Source organism: Marmota flaviventris, chromosome 3 (genome assembly GCF_047511675.1).
Source record: "Marmota flaviventris isolate mMarFla1 chromosome 3, mMarFla1.hap1, whole genome shotgun sequence".
NCBI classification, from domain to species: domain Eukaryota; kingdom Metazoa; phylum Chordata; class Mammalia; order Rodentia; family Sciuridae; genus Marmota; species Marmota flaviventris.
This window is the reverse complement of record NC_092500.1, coordinates 62,040,833-62,047,773: the sequence shown is the minus strand read 5'-3', so window position 1 is coordinate 62,047,773 and position 6,941 is coordinate 62,040,833.

Below are 6,941 nucleotides of genomic sequence, written 5' to 3'. Positions count from 1 at the left end.
GGCGGAAAAAAGATTGCTTTATTGCATCATTCGAAGCCTAGTTAATCTTAAAGGCATTACTTAAAAAAAATGGGAAGATAATAGGATAAAAGATATTTAGATAAAGAAGATTAAAAATTTAAAGTGAAAAACTTTAAAGACAGAAGTATAGAAAGTTAAAAAGAAAAAAGATAAAGAAGATGTAGAAAGATAGAAAAGATGTAGGAAGACAAGAATTTTAAACCCACAAAATAGGAAAAAAAAAACTAGGAGGAAAATAAGCAACTAAGGGTAAAAATACAAACCTTAAAAAAATAAAAACTAGAAGATACAAATAAGATAGAAAATGGTTGAAAATGTCAAGTAAGGTATTACACAGATAGAAAGTGCAAAAAGCTAAGACAACTATTAGATACAGACATATACTTATTAAAGCAAAAAGAGGGAATTGGAAGGGGGTATATATCCCCCAAAGATAAACTTAAAATAACGCTTTTTACTCTAAACTTTTAAAATTTGGATTCATCAGGACTTAGTGCTGCGGAAAGGCACATGTATCCAAAAAATGTACATAAGCCTAAAGTACTTTGGAAACATATTCTAACAGGACAATGGAAAGGTCCTGACCCAGTGATTGTCTGGAGTCGGGGGTCTGTTTGTGTTTTTCCACAGGGAGAACAGCAGCCGATTTGGATTCCAGAGAGATTAACTAAAACAATTTCTACAGATCGAAAAGAAGATGATTTGACTCAAATCCATAACAGCTGATATCCAGAACTCCAGCTTGGCCATTCTTACATCTGCGACAGTGATTAACCAGGATGCTTTTTTCAATAGCTATTTATTATTGCATTTTTCCACATCATAAGGTTCTATTTTTATTTTTTGAGCTCATACAAACCTAGGTTAATGTTTTTCTGATCAGTTTTATTTTTTTAACTGTGAAGTTTTTAAACATTGCAATGGAGATTTCACCTAGGTAAAGCTACAAGGCCTTTACTATTTTCTTATGTGTTGTACGTTTGTGTGCACATTTGTGTTTTGTGTTGTATGTCTGTTTGTGCGTATGTCCATATTTCTTATATGAGGAGCGCGCATGAAAAAATGGATCCGAATTATTATTATTTTTTTATTCACGTGATTTAAATGGTTTAATTTAAATTAGGTAAACAGCTGCTAAGGATTGTTTTTAAAGGTGGTTAACAGATCTGTTTGTTTACTAATTTAAATTAGGTAAACAGCTGTTAAGGATTGTTTTTAAAGTAGGTTAACAGATCTGTTTGTTTACTTTCACCTTTCCTTTTCATTATATTTAATAATTCTTTTCAGGATAATGTCTCTTTAGCATCATTGCCAGAATTCCTATCTTCATCCCAGTGCCGGTGAAGACAAAGATAAAACCAAACTACAGCTTCTATGATAGCTATCACAGTAAACTGTATAAACTGATGCATCAATGAATATAACTCAACAAGTAATGCTCAATCAAGGAGTCAACTTCGGATTTTGGGAGGAAATGGACATATTGATAGATTCCTCCGCTTTGAACTGCTTGCAGAACTTGCCTGGACTATGTAACTATCGTTTGGTGCAGCCAATTGTGGTAATGCTGGCATATCTTTGCTGATGGTGTCACCAGTGATGCAATTTTTCCCAAGGAGCCGTCAATTGGCTTGGTGTCGTGGCATTTCTGTATCCTCCTCCCTTCTGCTAGTGATGGTCTAAAATTTGGGGGCCAATGGCTATATGCTGGACCGGTAGTCAGTGACGGGTATGATCCAATTGCAGTGGTATCAACCTAAGACAGGAGGCTGACGCCTAAAGGTCAGTTTTTCCCATGACGGGTAAGAACCATATGTTGAATTGGACAACCTACCAGGCACGGTCCTTAAGCCACATTGCTTCTTGTTTAATTAATCAGAAGGGGGGAGATGCTGGGAGCCATTAGCCAAGTAGGTATGACAATTTCCTTGCCAGCGTACCCCATGTTGCTTAGTGGAAGGACTCGTGGAAATAGGACATTTTGCAGTGACATTGCAGTTAGGTGACCTTGCTCAAGGACCAGGGCGGATCCGGGATTAGGGTGTTCCCGGTTTAGGATAATCGGGTTTAGGGCGTTCCAGGTTTAAGATTATTCCTGCTGGGAATAGGGCGTATCCTGCTGCCTGAGTTCCCCTTGAGTTCTCATGGGATTCAGACAGTATTTTTTGGGAGATAGAAGCCCAGTGGAAGTGGATTTGGGCAGAGAACGTGGATTTCCCCAGAACGTGATTGTAAACGGCTGGTGTGAGTTCGGGAATAAAGAGTTGCTGTTTGAATCTACAAGCTGTGTGGTGGCTCGTGATTGTGTGCCCAGCCAGACTGCGGCATTTGTGCCCAGCCAGACTGCGGCACACATGGTTTCAGAGACTCAGTCCGTGGTTGACTGACTGCATTGCTCTGTGTCTGAGGTGAGGAGGAACATCATGGTGAAGGGTATGGTAGAGGCAAGCTGCTCAGCTCATGGCAATTGGGAAGCAGACAGAGAGAGGAGCTAGGGACAATATATGATTCCTCAAAGCCACACTCCCATGACCTATTTCCTCCATCCATGGCCTACCTGCCTAGTTGCCACCCAATAATGCATTCAAATTACTAATCCATCAAGTGAATTAATCCACTGATTAGATTACAGCTCTCATAATCTAATAATATTACCCCTGAATATTCCTGCATTGCTTAACATGTAAGCTTTTCAGGAGACACCTCATATGCAAACCACAGCATTCTGTCCTGTCCTTCCAAAGCTCATCTCTATCTCACAAAGCAAAATGTACTTAATCCATCTCCAGGAGTCCCTAGTCTTAACTGTTCCATTATTGCACAGAAGTTCAAGTGCAAAGTCTCATGTGAGACTCAAGGAAAACACATGGTTGTGAGCCCCTGTAAAGAACAAAAGTGAGTTACATGTATCCAATAGACATTGACACAGAATAAATGTTCCCTTTCCAAACGGGAGAATAGGGCCAGAATAGGGATCAAAATAAAACTGAAACTCAACTGGGCAAACATGTTCAGTAGTTCTGTGCCTGGCATTCAGGACATGTCATGGTGAGATGTGTCCTACAAAGGGCTTAGGCATCCCCATTCCTATGGCCTTGTTGGTAGTATCCCACATGGCTCTTTTTTGGCATGACTCTGCTTGCTTCATGCTGCTTTCTTGGCAGACATCATTCACTAGTTCTCAAAAAAAAAAAAAAAAAGACATAGGGGTGTGTGTATATACAAACATAATTTTAGGTCTATGATAAAATATAGTACTATTTATAAGTTTTTCCTTATTAATCTATTTTCAAATTATGGTTGATTTTTTTTCTCCATTTTATTTTTTGCTTCTGTACTAAATGCAGAGTATATAGTCTTGTTAAAGTTATTTCAATCAAAGTATCACTTGGGTCCTTACTTTCAGGATAGTGATAATCAGAACCTGGAGATTTAATCAATGGAATTGCAACTAGAAAAGATATACCTGTAGATTTTAAACCAAACAACCCTTAAGTGAGAAGATGAAAAAATAAATGTATTTTCTGTGATTGAATAAACAATTTGAATGTGTGCTCTCTCCTATTGGGATGATGTGAGTGTTTATGATTGCACATGGGATAGTCCTTACCTAGGGAGAAGGAAATGTTCAGAGTAGTCAAATGAATGAAGGCTCTGTAGGTATTTCCTATATAATAGCAAACCAAAGCTCTTTCCTAGTTGTTATTGAAACACATAGTAAGTACCATACAGGCACTCCCCCTACACACATACAAAACAGGGCCAACAGCTGCCAGTCACTGTGGGGCATCTGATGTCTTATATTGTTTTGCTTTCACTTTTAAATACTTATTGCTTTGCAAAACCATTTACAGAAACTTTGCTGATTTCCCATTAAATTATTAAGAAATCAATACTCAGGCCAGAAACAGTTACTGGATTTTCTCAAACATCAATCCTCTGGCATTCCAGAATAGTACTGAATTCCCAGGAACAGAATTGGAAAGAGATCTCTTTGACAAACTTGAGTTACATTTTATACATATCCTATTGTAAAACATATGGTAGGAAAAGATGTATGTATATGTGGAATTTAAAAAACAAAGAAGTTATGGACACTAATCAGATGTTTTCCAAATATTCACCTATTTCTTTGAGAGGTGCCCAGAACTCAGTTTCTCCAAGTTAAGATGATTTGATATAACCATTTCCAAAACCAAATTAATTTTAAGAACAGAAATCTCCAGTTTTTAGAACTTCCACAAATCTCAAAAAATTACAAAAACCTATTGTATCTTTTGCATGTTTTCTTAAGATATTAAAGCATTATTTTAAAAATCATAGAAATTCATGTTATATTCACTGAAACTATTGTTTAAAATATGTGATAAGTGTGGTGTGCAGCTTTTCACTTATTAATCAAATTAAGCTGGGGAAAAGGTTAAGAAAAGAAACATTTCAGTGATCATAACAGGGGCTAGAACGAATCAAGGAGATAGTCAGGGAGAGGATGGTCAGTGAGTACTAAGTTATAGTCAGATAAGAGTATGAGGTTCTGGTGTGTCATTGCACAGCAGGGTGACCATAGATAACAACAAGGTTCTGTGTGTTGTGAGAAAATATTTTGAATATTTTCACCATGGAGAAATTTTAGGAGATGGATAGTTTAAACTCATTGAAACATTATACATTTTATTCATGTATCAAAACATCACATGGTACCCCATAAATATGTAATAGTTTAAAAAATGTTATGTACTGGTTTAGAAAAGGTTTAAAAAAGAAAAATTTTAAACAAGTCTGAAAATGAACCACTAACAATTAAGTGTAGTAAAAAGGTAGAAAAATTCCAGTCACTTACATAAAACTACTTCTAGACAAGGAAGACAGGGGAGGGCACAGAGCAGGCAGAACTGTGGTACTTGCAGATGTCCCATTTCCACAAAGGGATGAGAAGGAGATGAGGATGTTATAAATACACAAAACGATTGAGAGGTCATCAAGGAGAATCATTTTTGAAGATTTTTATGGTTGTAAAAATGTGAAAATGATTTATAGTTCTCCACTTGGGTGCCTTCCGAGATAAGGAACCTGTGACCACTGTAGGTGCTTCCATCTGAGTGAAGTTTCAAATGTTTCAAGCAGAACCCACCTTGTATAACTTGGTGTTTGGGGAAATATGCAAACTTAATGATAATGACCATCTAATTATAGCTGTAAGTTTGAGATCACTAGAGGATTCTTGAAAAGCAGGGTTGGATTGGAATAAAGTAGACAGTATTTTTTTTTAACTACCAACTTATGTATATGTGATGAAATTATCAAGAATGATATGAGAAAAATTACAAAACTCTAGTGAACAAATCAAAAAACTAAATAAATGGAGAGGAATCTCTCACACACATAGAGTACATTTAATATTTTTAGAGTGTTAGTCCTTCCCAAATTGATCTATGGAGTCTACGTGATCTCAAGAAAATCCCATCAAGTTATTTCTAGGATATTGACAAACTAATCATAACATTTATATGGAGAGGCAAAGGACCCAGAATAGCCAACAAAATCTTAAAAGAGAAAAATTAATTTGGAAGACTCACTTTACTTTAAGACTTATTATAAAGCTACAGTAATCAAGTTGGTGAGGTATGAGAGAAAGAATAGAGACACAGATCAATGGAACAGAACAGAGGCCTGAAATAAGCCCCTATAAAAATAGTCAACTCATCTTTGAGGAGGGAGCAAAGGCAATACAACGGAGCAACAACAGTCTTCAAGAATGGTGCTGGAATAACTGGTATTTTCCAGGGGTTGATGGAAGGAGAGAACTTAATGTAGGTCATGATTGCAAACATTGGGAATGTACACTATGCTGCAGAATGTACAATTTAAAGTGGTCAGTTAAAAAGAAGAAACTATGAGAACATCATCAAACAATATAGTCCAAATTTAAGGAAAAATGTTAGATAAAATAATAATAGGCAGTACATAAAATTTATTTATTTTATAACTATAATAACTAAGTTTGTAATTTACTATCATTTTTGTTCTCAGTGAAATTTATTTTTCTTCCTAATTTAGTATTTAAAATTTTTGCATTGTTAAGTTTTAGTTGCTTTTTGAAAAGAATATAATCTAATGTTGGAAAATTTAAGTATACTACAGAACCTGAATCAACATTTTGAAACAGGAAAAGATAAACATAATCCCCACAATTATAGGAAGCATACGTTTCTTGTACCAGGAGTAGAAATCAACTAATTCTTATTGCTGGGAGGAAAAATTGTTCCAGTTGTGATAGTGCTGAGAAATTAAAAAAAAAAGAAAGTGAAAATTTATCTAATGTCTTTCAATATAATGAAGACATATCTGTACTTTTGGGGGTTAGCTTGGGGAGGGAAAAACTGAAGAGTATGTAAAGAACTGTAGAATCATTTTGATGAGAATATTAAGTCTAATGATAGCAAAAAATGTTAAATGAAAAAACAATGTAGGCAAGAATATAACCCAGGTAGGAATATGTGTACTGTCAAAATAAAATAGTGTACAAATTTTATTGATAATTTCTATGAAATTATTATGAAAAAGAAAATAAAATACAGAGACAATGTATATAGAAGGGCTTAGAGGTATAACAAAATCAAATGCTCATCTTCCATATTCAAAAGGCAATAACTAATCTGTAAGTGGAAAACTTAAGAGGGGAAGAAACCCATTAGCAGTGAAATTCTCTGGGTGGTAGAAATTATGATGGGAGAGGTCCAGAGCAGAAAGTCACTAATTTTCATTAATAGTTCAGGAATTTCTGACTTATTGAACTTGGAATACATTATAGCTTTAATAACATAATAACATAACATGACAATAAGACTTTATGATACAGTAATAAACAGTAAACTCATAATTTAGGAAGGAATAATTAAGTCACTTTGCTCACACAATTC